The sequence below is a fragment of the Canis aureus genome, chromosome 7, assembly GCF_053574225.1.
Source record: "Canis aureus isolate CA01 chromosome 7, VMU_Caureus_v.1.0, whole genome shotgun sequence".
NCBI classification, from domain to species: Eukaryota; Metazoa; Chordata; class Mammalia; order Carnivora; family Canidae; genus Canis; species Canis aureus.
The window spans coordinates 62,224,037-62,239,533 of NC_135617.1; the positions used below are offsets into that span (position 1 = coordinate 62,224,037).

At 54.7% G+C, this 15,497-nt stretch overlaps 1 protein-coding gene across 9 annotated transcripts in view; it reads left to right on the plus strand.

Moving 5' to 3' along the window:
* TFEB (transcription factor EB) overlaps positions 1-15,497 on the plus strand; it is a 55,444-nt gene that overhangs the window by 31,319 nt on the left and 8,628 nt on the right. For 3 of the 9 annotated variants that reach the window (XM_077904057.1, XM_077904059.1, XM_077904061.1), the window contains one exon: positions 4,557-4,610. The exons of 5 other annotated variants lie outside the window; for them this stretch is intronic. The gene's annotated coding sequence lies outside the window, so the exon portion shown is untranslated. Of the gene's footprint in view, positions 1-3,619; positions 3,817-4,556; positions 4,611-15,497 lie in introns of those variants that run through there. One more of the 9 variants, XM_077904060.1, reaches the window with a different exon arrangement.

Sequence of the window (15,497 nt, forward strand, 5' to 3'; positions counted from 1 at the left end):
GCCATCACCACCCCTGGAATGGAGGCTTCTTCACCACATAATGTGCAATCCTGGCATGTCCTTGCTTCTTCTGTCCATCTTACAAGCTCTGTTTCTGAGGACACTCTTACCTCTAACAGGTGGACAATTTCTAGGTATACACATGCTTCGCCGTTGTACCCAGTGTCCCCCAGGGACTGGGTTTGTAAACACCTGCCTCTTAGCTTCTCCAGCCCTCTTCCAACTCCGGCCCTTCCTTTCTAGGCTTTAGAGTTAGCTGCTCAGTGTCTGGGCCTGACTGCCTCCTCAGGGCCCATTGGCTAAGACGAGAGTGTGAGTCCAGGTAGTTTACTTGGGAGTGACCGGCAGTGGGCCAGGTAAATGAACTAGGGAAAGGAGGGAAGCCAAGAACATGTGTGTTCAGGGGTAGATGACTGCTGTGGCACCCTGAGGTGCAGGCTTGCTGGGAACCCGTGTGGACCCTGCCTTAGGGTTACCCAGTGTCGGGGTGGGGGTCTCTTTGCTAGTGCCCCTCAGCCTAGGCTCAGGGCTGCTGGGGGACAGCGGGCTGCTGCCCCTGCTGGCTCTGACACAAAGGCAGGTGCTGGCAGCTGGTGCCCCAACAGCTTCAGTTGCACTCCCTGAACTCAGGCCTGGCAGTCCAGCCTGGTCCCTTGGAGTATGCCTCTGGTCAAGCCCTATTTCCTCGGCTCCCTTTCTCTCCATGGCCAGGGAGCAGCCACTCCCAGCTGCCCTGGGCCAACCCTTCCCCCTGGAGCCAGTCACCACTGCATATTCATTGTGTTCAACAGATACTTAAGGAGCTCCTACTATGTCCCAGGTAATATGGATAAAAAGAGGAAGCTGTTAGGATCCCTCCAGGCCCTCAGAGCAGAGGAAAGGGAAGACACGAGGTCCTTCCCCTCTGCCAGACACCGGCAGCCATTTCCAGGCCCGTCTGAGGCAAGTGGACTTCTCTGTGCTGCATCCTCTCCTAGAGGGAGGGACGGATGTGCTGTGCTGGGTAGCACATTGCCCGGAGCCATCTTCGAGTCCCCTCCCAGCCTGAGCATCCTGAGACTGTGATTTTAGCGGTTTTTCTGACTTCCTTTTCCTTTCTCTCAGTGCTCCTGCCTCTTCCCCTCTGGGGGCCACTAGCCCCATGGCTGCCACGTGGTTTCTTCTAGTGCCCTCCCTCTGTGTCTCTATGAGGAACAGGATGCAATTCGTGGGGGCAATGAAGTGTGTGTGTGGGGGGTCACTTCATTCAAGGGTACCCTCCTGTGTCCCTGGTGAAGGCTCTGCTCTGTGTCTGCTTCCTGGAGAGGGGCCCCCTCCTGCTGACTCCTGCTCCTACCCGCAGACCCACATTGCAGTCTCAAGCCTTATGGGGCTGAGGGCATGGGAAGAGTTAAGAGAGGGAAGTGGTGCGTAGGTAAGGCCTTAGGTGTGGGAGTGGGGGGAGGGCAGGAGGGGGACGTGGGGCCGGTGCTAGGCCTGGTGGGGCATCAGGCTACAGGTGGGCAAGCCAGCTCCTTTTCCCTTTGACTTCTCTCTCCAGCTGCCGCCCTCAGCCTTTCTCCTCCAGGTTTGGTCAGGGTGCGTGTGCCAGGGTGGGCAGCAGGAGTTTGTCCACCGCACTGGCCAACCTTGAGACCTCTGACATTCCCCGTCTATCATGCACCTCCCCCACTTGGATAGAAAGGTGATTGTGCTCTTGGGGCTGGCTGGCATGCTGGTGTGAGGGCTGAGAGGAGGACAGACACGGTTTATACAGAACCAAGAGGTGGGCTTTATGATGAGGCTTTCTGTTGGTGGCTCAGGTTGGAGCTTAAGGGACTTTGGTTCCAGGAAGAGGTATAAGGCAGATACAGGTGGCTGCCCATATCTCACCTCTGTGGTAGTTGGCAGGGTGGTGGTGGTAATGGGGACCTGGGGGGGCCGCAGGACACGGTGGGTGGGAGATCATGAAATGGGGAGAACAGAGTAACAGGCTCCTCTGCCAACCCACCATGCACAAAATCTAGGGTGCCTGGTTCCTCTCTCTGCCCAGCTAAGGGAAGGGTGCTTTTTGTGTTTAAGGACAGGAACAAAAGGTGGGCCAGCTGCTGTGCGAATTTGGAGAGTAAGAGTGGTGTTCCTCTCGTAGCTGTGTGTGCGGCGGGGACGGGCAGGTGCCGCAGCTCACTCACTCTGTAGGTGGGCTGAGGTGGAAACGTTGCTGTGGAGGCCACTGCTCTTGCCAGGGGCGAGGTTGCCCGTCAGGGCAGTTCTCCCGTCTTGCCAGGTGGAGAAGGGGTGGAGGTGCCAACTGGAGTGTACCTGGGCAGCTGCCCTGTTTGGGGTCTGGGTCAGCAGCCAGCCCTGTGGAGGCCCTGGGGTGGGTGAGGGCTGGGACAGGACCCAGGCAAGGGCACCCCTGATTTTGTGCCACTACCGATGTCCCCAGAAGCTCCGGGGCGGGGGGCTGGGCAGGGACGAGGACCAACGTATAGTGAGCGGAGGTCGGCCTGTGGCTGTCCTGTGGCCTCTGTCCGCGCTGCCGGCCGCCCTGTCCTGCCCCCACCAGGCGTGAGTCAGAGCGAAAGCAGAACCTGCCAGACACTGCGCGGGGTGAAGCGAGGCAGAACCGACTGTGCTATTTTGGAACCTGGTTAATTCCCCTCCCGTCCCCCACCTCTTCTCTCAGGGCTCCCACCGCCTCCTGGTCAGTCACCAGCACTCCGCCTTCCTCAAGGGGACAGTCGGGTTGGCACTTGATTTCCTCTGGCATGTGTGGGGCGGGGTGCTTAGTGTCCTTCCCCTTGGAGGACCCCCTCCCTGGCTGAGAGGTGCTGGCTTCTAGGGAGCCTGCCTTCTGGTGTTGGGGGACAGAGTGCCCCCTCCCGGCAGGAGCTCAGAGGAACAGCCAGGGCACCCTGGGGAGATGGGCTTTCAGCAGGGCTCTCCGCCTGCGCCCTCCCCCTCCTATCTTTCACCACCCTGAAGCCAACTGTCCTCCTCTCCGGAGCTGTGAGCGACATGGGGCAGCCTCACCCGGCAGTGACTCGGAGAGGGTTGGGAGGGATTTCCGGACCCAGAGAGGAGATATTTTGGGGTAGAGGGCCTTTCCAGAACCCATGACATCACATACTTTCGGGAGCCCCAACCGATCCTCTAATCTATGGTTCTTTCTTGGGCATCCTAGGCCTGCTTGAGGTCCTGGCTTCACATTTTAGGGTTTCTTTGGAGCCTGTAGACGGTCCTGTATAGGGGGTGTGAAAGAGGTCGGGAGGGTGTGTGTTTCTGAACTGCACACGGAGGTGTAGAGGTGAGAGCTGTGCCCCTCCGTGCGTAGGGTGTGCAGGGGGTCCCTGCCCCTCCTGAAGTTACGTGGTCTGAGAAGGGGTGGGCTTTGCTGTTGTTCTGTGTGAGTGTGTGCATGGGAGATGGGCACAGCCTTCACTGTGTCTTGCTGCCTCTGGGGGGACCCTGAGATCAGAGCTCACCCTGCCATTTATTCCCTCAGGAACTTGGGGTGGTAGGTTTCATGCAGGGAGGGTGGTCAGCAGGCACGTTGGTTGTGACCAATTAAAATGTCAACCTTAGGTGAGTAGGACTTGGGTTTCTCGTTGCTCAGATGGATTTGGGGTTTCGGCAGGTGAAAGCAAGGGTAAAGCAGTAAGGAGGAAAGAAATTGGTGTCCTAGGCCTGCTGCAGGGGGCTTCAGCACATGCCCCCTGCCTCCTGTGGACCACGCAGCATATGGGCGCAGGTGCACGCTCTCCTCAAAGTTGTCTGGTCTCTGCTGGAGCTGTTCTTTGGACAGGCAAGTCCTGGGGCCACGTGAATGTGATGGTAAGTGTGCATGAGTGTGCGATGCTGTGTGTAGGGGATGCTGTGAGTGTGTGTGTGTGTGTGTGTGTGTGTGTCTCACTCAGCCTGTCTGGATTACTTTTCCACTGGTAACCATATGGGCCTCCAGGCTGCTTCCCCATAGACCTGGATTAGTCCCCCTCCTGCATAGGCCAGAGCCCCAGCACTAGGTGAGTACTGAGTGCAGAGACAGCCTGGAACCCTGTGTTCTTGCCTCCACCTTGGCTTCTGGGCCTGAGAATCAAGTCTGTTTGTTCAGGTTCACTGTGGGGGCACAGAAGAGCCCCGGCATCCCTTCAAGTGTTTCTCTCTGCACCAGGGGCCTGCACCTCCCCACCGTCTTTTTCTACCCTTCACCCACTGTCATGCTTGGAACCAAGTGACCAAGCCCCCAGAGGGCTACAAGTGACTTCAATGCACCCACAGATATTCTAAGATGTATGTTAAGATGCAGATTCTGACTCAGTAGGTCTGGGATGTCCTGAGAACTTGCATTTCTAACCAGCTCCCAGGGGATGTGATGCCTGGGAATCCTGCTTTGAGTGGTGAGGGCTTAAAAGGCCCTGATGTAGCTAAACTCTGGCCAGACTGATGCTGCTCACCCAGCCAGGGAGCTAACACTCATGGCCACCCCCTAGGTGCCAGGAGCATCACACACTTCGGCTCCTGGGTCTCTTTGCCTACTCTGAGAGAGGTGGCATCATCACCATCCTGTTTTACAGATGGGGAAACTGAGGCTCTGAGAGACTAAGTTCCTGTCCCGGGTCACACGGCTGGTAAGTGGCAAAGCCAGACTTGAACTCTGGTCTGTCTGTGTTCAGGACATGTGAGCCTTCCGCTAAGCCCAAGTGTCTTCCAGAGAGCTCTGAGAGCTGCAGCCAAGGGGAGTGGGTGAGGAGATGGCACGAAGTTGTCAGGAAGCTGTAGGGAGCAGCCCCAGGGGCCGAGGGAAGCAGGTACCAAAGGGGGAATAGTTCTGGAGGGATAAGAGCTAAGTAAGGCTGGCATCTTGCCCCGCCTGCCTACCCGGACCCCTTCCATGAATGGGCTTGCTGTTACCTGTCTCTGTGGGCCCTTTCCGGACAGACTCTCCACCCAGGCACCTAGCATACTGCCATGCTCCCTGCACTCAGGAGCCTGGGCCAGGGGAGGTTGGGTGTGCAGAGTCCTGACCAGGCACCCCAGGTCTCATGCCTACCAGCTGTGTGACCTTGGGCAAATCGTCAGCCTCTTCTGTGCCTCAGTTGTTCCCTCTCTGACATGGGGGATGTATTACAGCTTCCTCACAGGTGGGTGGGTAAGCTTGCATTGAGGATTAAGTCAGTAACATACACCAGCTCAGAGCAGTGCCAGGTACATGGTAAGTGCTCAGTACCGGTAACAATGAACACCTGTTGGCTTGTACCTGAGCGACTAGAGGCCCCCTCTGTGGGCTCAATGTAGGTGTCATGCTCATAGGCTTCTCCTTCCTTCCTTCCCCTCCCCTCCTCCATGTCTTCTTTTATTTAGCAAAATCCAGTTACTTAAGTTATAAAGAAATTGTTTTCAAAGTATTCAGAGGCAGATTAAGCTCTTGCAAAGGAAGCCAAACAGGAGTTCATTTACCATGTGTAGGCCAAGCCATGGGGGGCTGGGGAGGCCAGTGTGGGGCTGGGGCGGCAAGGATGGAGTCCCCACATGTTGGGCGGCCACAGAGAAGTGACCGCGGGGCGCAGTAGCTGGCTCTCCTGCTCCCAGCCCCACAGGCTGGCTCCACGGGCACGTGGCCTTGGCTGCATCCATGCTGTCCGGAGGCTCAGCATGCCCAGACAGAGCAGGAAGGGGCCTGCCAGGGATCCTGTCCTGCCCTCTCATGTCAACCAGCTTCCAGGGCCCAGAGAGGGGCACGACCTGCCTGAGATCACGACTGGGCAGTGGGACAGCCAAATGCAGGTCTTCTAATGCCACTGTGCCCTTGGGGAGGCATCTGAGGGAACCCTTTGGGAACAGACTCATTCCCAAGGGTCAGAACTATCAGGTCTCATCCTCCTTGGTGAGGGCCATCAGTGACTGTACAGGCTGACCTAGCATCCCCCAAAACTCAGCTGCTTTTCCCTTGGCTGGGAGAGGGAGGTGGGCTGGCTGGGATGGGCTGGGGGAGGTCTGTGGGGGCTTGGGCCACTTGGAGTCCCATCTTGAGTCCCTTCCCTGCGCTTTAGGCCCTTTTCATATCTGGGGAACCCCCTCCCCACCCCTGCTGGAGTCCAGGTCAGACCTCTGTAATCACTTTTCTCTCTAGCGAGCTTGATATAATTTCCCCGTCCCTGCAAGGGTCTCTCATGACCCAGGGCATCTGCCTCTGTGAGATCCAGATCTCTCATCTCCTGAGCCCCTGGCAATGCATCAGTCTTGGCGGTTGAGCAGAAGAGAACTGTCTGCCGGCAGGTGGAGTCTGACCTGCATTTGGGGGCCTCCCTGGGAGCCATTTGTAGGATTCACTGAGGGTGACTGGATGGGGGAGTGAGGCGGGGCTGGGAGTTTAGGGGGACAACAATCCATCTATAGGGGTCTTCCCTATAGGACCCTGGTTTCCTCATCTGTGCAGGAGCTGGTGATGGTTACGCAACAGACAGACTTGGGCTTGCAAGCCTGCCTCACTGTGTTCCTGCACTGTGACCTTGGACAAGTCACTTAACCTTTCTGGGTCTGGGTTTTCTCATCTGCCAGAGGTGCTATTTGTCCCCTGAGGTGTTTGTGGGGGACACATGCTCTGATGTAGGTCACATACTTAGCTCAGTGCCCTGTCCAGAGTAGGGACTCAGGAGTATTTGCTGGGAGAGGGAACAGGTGATAACTGGGCATGTGTTGGGTCAGTGGACAAGCAGCATTCTGGGGCCCTGAGTCTCATTCCGGGAATTCTGATGGGTGGGATGGGGTGGAGGTTCAGAAGAAAGCTGATTTCTTCAGAAGTTTCCTTGTACCTGGGGAGACTGGTAGGTGGCCAGGAAACGACTAGAGAACAAAGCAGTGCAGCCACAGGCAGGATGTTAAAGTGGACCAAGTGTCAGGGAGGTGGGGGCAAGCAGGTGAGGGAAAGAGCAGAAAGGCAGCTGCCCACTGAGGGGCAGGGTGGGGGATATGCCAACGTGTGTGTGTGTGTGTGTGTGTGTGTGTGTGTGTGTAGGAGAGACAGGCAGGCAGAGGGGCTTCATGTGTGGCTGGGCTCTATCTGTACACATCACGAGGGTAGACGAGGACCTTTCTAGTTTCTTTTCTCCATGCTTCCTTCAGCTGCATGACCCCTTGCCCCCGAAGCCTAGTGGCAGTCTTCCTGGGGCAGGCCTCACGCCAGGGTCCAGCTGGTCCCTCCGGGGCAGGATGGGCGCCTCTCTGGTCTGGCTTTGGCTTTGAAGCCTCTCCATGTGCTGCACAATTGCCGTGCTTTGCCCCAGGGCCAACAGGCGGGCCAGCCAGGAGGCGCCAGCTCCCACCCTTTCCTGTGGGATGTGAGCTGGGACGTGGGGCTGATGGGCCTGAGCTGTGGGCCCTGGAGGCTGCTAAGCAGGCCAGGAGCTCCCGTGGCTGCCCTTTGCCTCCCCTCTCCTTCCTCTCCTCCCTTCCTCCTGCCTGTGTTCAGAGATTTAAAAACAAGCACCTGTCCGCCCTCCACTTTTCCCCTGGCCGTGGCCCCGCAGCTCCCTGCGGCCTCCCGCGGTGGGTCCTCTAAACGCAGGTGCTCTGCATGCCGGAATGGGGTGAAGCCTGAGTTCGAGTTCTCCTATGCTGCCACTGATGTGCTCTGTGCAGACCCCTCTTGGAGCTTTTGCTTCCTCCTCTAAGTCACTGCCTGTCTCCTAATCTTTATTTATCACAAACGGGATTGTTTAGCCTGTGCCAAGAATGGTCCCATTTGGCAGAGTGATTGTGTTCCATGGGAGATACAGAGGCCCACAGCCTATGTGATCGTCTGTATATGTGTCCCGGGTCAGGTGACACTCAGCCAAGGGGTGGAGGTGAGACTGGACATTCCTACCCTCTAGGGGAGGGTCCTGTAGGGACCCCGTTTTGATCTAGATGGTCATGACCCAGGGGGCATGCCTGCAAAATGCATTGAGCCACACCCTTTAAATCTGTGCATATTAAAAGCACATACCACTGACCACCTTTCTGCTCCGGGTACCAAGTACCTTCCAATCAAAAGTGCACACTTACCAAGGGCAGTGAGTGTGATTTCCATTTGCTCTTTTTTGGTATTAGAGGTAGCCAGAGGGCCCCGCTGCTGCCTTTCATGACCTCTAGGGAACCCCTGGGCCGCATAACAAACCCCCTGAATCATGGAGTATTTCCAGTGTGCCAGACATTGTGCCAAGTGCTCTGCCTGCTTGTGGTCTCTTGAGACCCCTGAGGTAGGATCCTGACGACCCACCTGCCTCTTCCATTGCACTGCAGTGAATTATCTGATGTACAAGCTTTGGAAAAGAAAATCTTCTAAAAACTCAAGGCTTTTGGGAGGAAACAAAGGGGGTGCCCAGTAGGAAAAGCTGGCTCAAGGCCTTCCTGCCCTGTCCTATCAAGAGAGACGAGCTGGGGCTCCTACTCGGCTGCTCGCCCAAGCCCAGGGCCTTGATATGGGTGTGTGTGTGTGCATGTGTGTGCACATGTGTGTATGTGTGTGCCTTTTCTTAAAGGAAACTTAAGAGAAACAGTAAGAGGAGACTGATCCAGGGATACCCTAGGTGATCATGGACAATGGGACAGTAAACAGTGACAAAGTGGTGCCATCTCTCCCCCCTCCACGTTTTCACTCTTGCAGAGGTTCCCATACCCAGCATCCCAACTTAGGTCATAACTGTTCTGGGAGAGGTGGCTCCAGCTGGTAAACCCCACTTGACTGATGGAAAAGCTGAGGCTAGTCTGAGACAGTCAGGCCTGAAGCTGAGACTCCAACCCAAGCATTCTGATGCCAGGTTCTTACAGAGACTTATATGCAAGACTGCCGCTCCCGGGAATCTTATGCCACCTCCTCCCCTACCCCCACCCCAGCTCTCTTTGGGTCTAGGCCAGTGGATGCCCCCCACCCCCACCCCAGCCCCTGCCAGGACCCGTGACCAGCTTGGTAATTTCAAATGGCTACTGCCTAAGGCATGGGGATTGTGTGTACATTTTTGTTCTGTTTCTCAGTTCATCAGGCCTTCCTTTGCCACTGCCTCTGCCAGAGGGAGCTCAGGGAAGACAAAACAAACCCAGGTCCTGGAATCTCCCCCTCTCTTCCCTTCCCAAGGCTGGAAGGTTACCCAGAAGGTCACGGGGTCCTTCCCTCTGCCTCTGGGAGCCTCAGGACCCGTTCAGGAGGCCTCCTTTAGTGGTTGGTTTAATTTCCCTTCTGACACCACTGGGCAGCTGCCACACGACTGGTAGTTTGTAACAGCCCCAATCAGTAAGGAAACTTCTTCCGACCACAGAAGCACAGAACGTAGTAAATGGCTTAAACAGGCATCCCGGCTGCTGGGCTTGTACCCTTTGTTGTTTCAGCCACGAGACATGTGTTTTTCTGGGAATACAGGAAATTATCTCTGCCCTTTGAGGAAGGGCAGAGTTTTTTTCTGCTTGCTTTTGGGGATTCTAGACCATTCCATCCTCCCAGGCGCCCCGGGCCCCAGGCTGGCTGAAAGAGATCGGCTGCTGAAACCCTTTGATTCGTAGGGGGTTTCTTCAGTGAGAATCCCTAATACAAAATGTGGCCACTCCTGCCCCAAGCGCAGGATGGGGAGGGGCTTAACTCTAAATCCCAGAGACCAGTCTCACCACTCCTTAGCTGTGTGACCCTCGGCATGTGACCACCTCTCTGTGCCTGTTTCCTCATGTGTAAAGGAGGGGGCAGTACTGGTACTCATGTCATGAAGTAATTGTGGTATTTAAATAAAGTGCTTTAAGCGTACCTCACATGTAGTAAGCACACCATCGGTGTTAATTATTAGTATAAAATACTTATTTTTCTGATTAGAAACATGTCCATTTTCATTATAGAAAAAGAACATTCCAAAGAGTAAAAAGGAAAAATTACACTCATGATTGCATCATCAAAAGTCCGACATTTTTGTCTATTTCCTCCCAAAAGGTTTTTCTACATGTATTTATACATGATGATCAGATCTTCTATACAATTTTGCATTCTACGTGTTGTCACTTGACATCTATCCCCGGGTTGCCAACTGTAAACATAACATTTCACCAGGAGGAACACAACATGATTTATTTAACCGTCCTATTGTTGGACATTGAGATTATTTTTCATTTTTCTCTCTATATAATATGCTGGGCATCTTGTTGCAGAAAAGCCTTTGCTGCATGTGGGATTGCCTCCTCAGGCTGGTGGAGACTTCCGCAGGCTTCGATACATATTGCCAGATTGCCTTTCCAAAGAGGCTGTCCCTACCCTGGGGCAGGGTGTTGATGTTGCCTGGTACCAACGGCATTTTAAAGTCGGAGCCGCACTTGGGCAGGGGTGAGGGCCATTTGTTCAGTTCTTCTTTTAAATTATTTCAGGTCTGCCCTCATTCATATGTAAATTTTAATGACTGTATAACACACATACAGCAAAGTGTACACCTTTCGAGCAGCTGCCTGCATTTTCACAGACTTGACACTCCTGTGTCACCCACCCTGAGTCAAATTACAGAGCATTCCTAATGCCCCCACTGCAAGCTGTCCTGTGCCACTTCTCAGGCACTGCCCCCAAGGGTCGCCAGGATCCTGACTTTTAACAGAAGGTTCGTTTTGCCTGTTTGAACATTCTGTACATCAATGGTGCTGTGTGCGTTTTTGTGGCTCCTTTCATTTAGCGTTGTCTGCAAGAGGCATCTGTGTTGTGGGTAGCAATAGAGGGTTCACTGTCACTGCTGAGTAGCATTCCAGTGTGTGGATGTACCACAACTTTCTTATCCATTTCCCTGTGGATGGACATCTGGCGCTTTCTGGCTTGGGCACTATCCATAGTGCTGCTATGAATGTTCTAGTGTGTGTCGTCTGAGGAGCACACGGATGCTTTTCTGTTGGGCATATGCTTAGGAATGGAGTTGCTGAATCATGGGGTATATGTTTTTTGCTTTCCTGCTCCAGGTTTTATTTTTACTTATTTTTTAAGGTTTTATTTATTTATTTGAGAGACAGCACGAGTGAGTGGGGGAGGGGCAGAAAGGGAGGGAGAGGGAATCTCAAGCAGACTCTGCTCTGAGCATGGAGCCCGATGCGGGGCTCGATCCCAAGACCTCCCAACCCCCCTCTCCCGACATCAGACCTGAGCCAAAATCAAGAGGCAGAAACTTAACTGACTGAGCCATGCAGGTATCCCTTCCAGCTCCAAGTTGTTTTTTTTTTTTTGTTTTTTTAAGATTTTATTTATTTATTCATGAGAGACAGAGAGAGAGGCAGAGACACAGGCAGAGGGAGAAGCAGGCTCCATGCAGGGAGCCTGATGTGGGACTCGATCCTGGGATTCCCAGGATGTGGGATGCCTGATGTGGGCCAAAGGCAGGTGCTAAACCGCTGAGCCACCCAGGGATCCCCCAGCTCTAAGTTTTAAAGAATCACCTAGAAGACAGAAAAATATCCAGAGAAGTTCAGGCCCCACAATTAATTGAGGGGTCCTGGCTCAGCTAAGAGCAATTTGAAGAGTGCTGCTTGATTGTGCTCCCTCTGAAGGCTCATGTCTGGGGCTGTAGTGGCAACCGAGTCAGACCTGCGTCCTGGCCCTCCAGCTCCAATGGGCATGTGACTTCTGACCCCCTGGTGGCCACTCAGTGTCCCCACCCAGAGTCCTCAGCTGACTTAACAATCATCATCACACTGAGGAGGGCAAGCTTGGGCCAGACTCCAGGTGAAACTGAGGGAACCCCACTTTTGGGTATGACAGAAAGCAGGTTGGGCCCTCACAAACCCTTGCAAGCTGTCTCCCTTTCTTTTCACCTTGTATTAAAGGAATCATGCTGGGCACCTGGGTGGCTCTGTCGGTTAAGCGGCCTACTCTTGATTTAGCCTCCTGTCATGATCTCAGGGTGTGTGAGATTGAGCCCCACATCATCTATGCTGAGCACAGAGCCTGCTTGAGATTCTCTCTCCCTCTGCCCTTCCGCACCCTTAAAAAAAATCACACAAGCAGCACACATCCACATTGAAAGAGTTAAGTGCTTCAAAAGTAAGAATGAAGGGTACAGTGGGTTGAGCATCCCACTCTTGGTTTGGCACAGTTGGGTGGATGGCACAGTTGGTTGAGCATCCCACTCTTGGTTTTGGCTCAAGTCATGATCTCAGGGTTGTGAGATCGAGCCCTGTCTTGGGCTCAGTGCTTGCTGTGGAGTCTGCTTGGGATACTCTCTCACCTTCTGTCCCCCGCCCTCCCACCCCCACCCCCCGCCCCATGTATACATGCACGCTCTCCTCTCAAATAAATAAATCTTTTTTTAAAAAAGAATAAGAATGAGAAACTATAAGAACCCCTGTTTACCACCCCCCAAAACCACAGGTAACCACTCTGAACAGTTGGGGGTATTGGGAGAGCCCAGAGTAGAAGTTTGAGGGGCAGCCTGGTTTAAGTCCATTCTGCTACTCATCAACTGTGCAACCTTGGGCAAGTTATTTCAGTTCTCTATGCCTCAGTTTCCCCCTGGAAACTGAGGGCAATAACAGTAGTCACCTCGTAGCGTTGTGAAGAGTGGATGAGTTAATATGTGAAAGCACATAGACCAGCCCTGACCCAGGGCAAGCCTTCAAGAAAACTTCTGATCCTTCTAGTCTGTTCTACAGGTTTAGGTTTACCCATTTCCTGTCTTAAATGGGCTTAGGCTGTACATTTCATTCTGTAGTTTTTTTTTTCCCACTCAGTGCTCAATCTTTGAGATCTTCTTTCCTCTGATGCTTTCAGAGGATCCTCTCTCCTTGCCTGTCTCTCATGGAGGCCAGTGATTTCTCCCTACCTTTCCCCTCCCCGTCCACAACTTCCCTCAGGAAAGGTTGTTTCTGGGCCTGTTCATACTGAGGTATAAGTGGCTGATGAGGGAGGCCTCCCCACAGGCTGACATGAAACCAGCCCTGGCCCTGACCAGAGATGTGCCCAGCTTTGGAGGTGAGCCCAACATCTGTCTGTTTTCAGATGCCTGAGGGCACACTAGGGAGTTCCACACACCAACCCAAGAGGCAGGTGCCCTTATTGGTTCCATCTGACCAAAGGGGAGACCAAGGCACAGAGAGGTTGAGTGGCTTCCCCAAAGCCACCCAGCCAGTTTGGGCACAGCAGGGTGGGGGGTGAGGTGGGGAAGGGCTTCAACTGCACCTGTTGGATTGGGAAGCTTGTTTTGGTCACAGCTAAGCTGGAACCCAGCTTCAGCTTAGGGCAGGGGGTAGTCAGGTGGGAGGTTCTGTGTGAACAGCGGAGTGGGGGGGATGGTAGTGGGTTTTGAGGGTGCAGATAGTGTCAGTTTCCATGGTCTTGGCTGAAACTTCAGTCCCTGCTACATTTCCTATAGGACTGGGGAGAGGTAGGAATTTTTTGGGGCGTTAGATCCCCTTGTCCCCTCAGGAGGAGGGTGTTACCTAGGGGTGGAGGCAGGGGAGAAGGTTCTTCAGGGAAACAGCTAGCCCTGCTGTCCGCACGTAGTAGGCACTCGAGGTTCCTGGTGTTACCGAATGCATGAATGGTGGACCCTTGCCAGGCCCAGTTGGCCTGGAGGTCAGATGGTGGGGAGGGCTCAAGGGTCACTTTGGTCCTTGGACGGCCCTCCTTCCAGTTCTTCCTGACCAGACTGAGCACTGGGGGAGGCTGGGAATGGCCCTCAGGTGTTGAGAGTGAGCAGGTGTACTTGAGGGCTGGGCAGGGAATGTCCCCACACCCAGGGTCCCTCCTGGGTCACCCCACCTGCCCTCAGATTCCCCCCCCTTAGCCCTGTACTCATCTCACAGAGCCCCCCAGGCAGGGCCAGGGGAGGAGGCTGAGACGTGAAGGGAGCAACAGCTCTGCGGCTGGGGTGACAGCTTTGACAAGCGGGGTGAGGGTGGGGCAGCCTCACTGTGCTGTGCCACCTGGCCACCCTCTGTCAGAGGACGGCGGACAGGCTCGGGCTATCAACGCCTCTCAAGGCACAGACACCTCGCCGGTCACAGTTCTCTGATACCCTCTCCCAGGAGGCTCACGCAGCCCTGGTCGGGGTGGCTGGGCAGGGATTCCCGCTTCCGTTTTATAAATGAGCAAACTGAGGCTGGCACAGCCAGTGGGAGGCTGAGCGGGGCTTAGCCCAGGTTCTCCCGTGGCAGAGGCAGCTCCGGCTCAGCCTGGGACGGGCACCCAGCCCTTTGTCAGAGAAACAAGGGGCTCGTTCTCCCCCCGGTCCTCCTCGTGCTGGCTGGCACTGCCAGGTCCGGTGCTTCTCCCCCCAGCGGGGACCAACTGAAGTCAGATTGTTCCCAGAAGGATGGGCTCCCCGGCACTGCATGTGTGAGCATGCAGGGGTGCAGGGCACGCAGCTGCAGGGCAGTGGGCTGGGGTCGGAGCCCATGAGGTCTGCACGGCTGCAGTGGGAGGGGGGCGGGGAGGTGAAGACAGGCTAAGTCTCTGTAGGAGCAGAGGAACCGGGTGGAGGCCACAGCTGTGTGAAACAGAGAAGGGGGGCGGTGGGGGCATCTGCTCTTTTCTCCCTGGGGACCGTCCTGTTGGGAGCTGGGCAGAGAGACCCTTGGGGCTGAGGCAGCCCCTTCGCTCATTCCTGACCTAGGGGGCAGAGAAGGGAGGAAGGAAGGTGAGTAGGGGTCATTGAGTGCTCAAAGCTCTGAGGTGGATGGTGCAGACCAGCTTTGCAAGGCAGCAGCTGCGGTGGTAGAGGGAGCCCTGGTTGGGGTCAGGTGGCTTGGGCCCCATTGGTGGTCCTGAGCCCACCAGACATGCAACCGGGACAAGCCCCTTCCCAGGTCTGTGTGGAGACAGAGCAGTCACCACGTCCCCCATCCACTGCCCCCATGGGCTGGGGAGCCACTCTGGTGTGAGTTCCAGCTCTGTCTCTGTCACCAGGTACTTAACTTCCCTGTGCCTCTGTTTCTCTTTAGCTGTAACAGGCGAATAATAACCAAAACTGCCTCGTGGGGCTGTTTGAGGTTAAAGTGCTTGGAACAGCGCCCAGCACACAGTAAATGCTCAAATAGATGCAAACTATTATTATTTCCATGATCCATTGGTTTTCACTGAATATTTGCCAGTACCTTCCACTAATGCTGACTTAGTCTGATGTCTGTCTGGCATTAGGCTATGCTGCTTTCCTTTGCTACCCCCCAGAGGTCTGGGTTTCATCCTTAGGATCTCGGGGTGCAGCTCTGGCCTTCAGTCTGTACAGCAGCTGACCCTGCCAAACTTGTGTTTATCCTTTACTTACCCATTCAGCCTACCAAGTGCTACGCTCTGTTCAAGACACATTGTTTTCACTTAACATGCTCACCAAGCTGCTTTTTTTTGTTTTAAGATTTTATTTATTTATTCATGAGAGACACACAGAGAGGGGCAGAGACATAGGCAGAGGGAGAAGCAGGCTCCTTGTCGGGAGCCTGATGCAGGACTCGATCCCAGGACCCCGGGATCATGACCCAAGCCAAAAGCAGACTTTCAGCCACTGAGCCATCCAGCTGCCCTGCTCACCAAGCTTCTG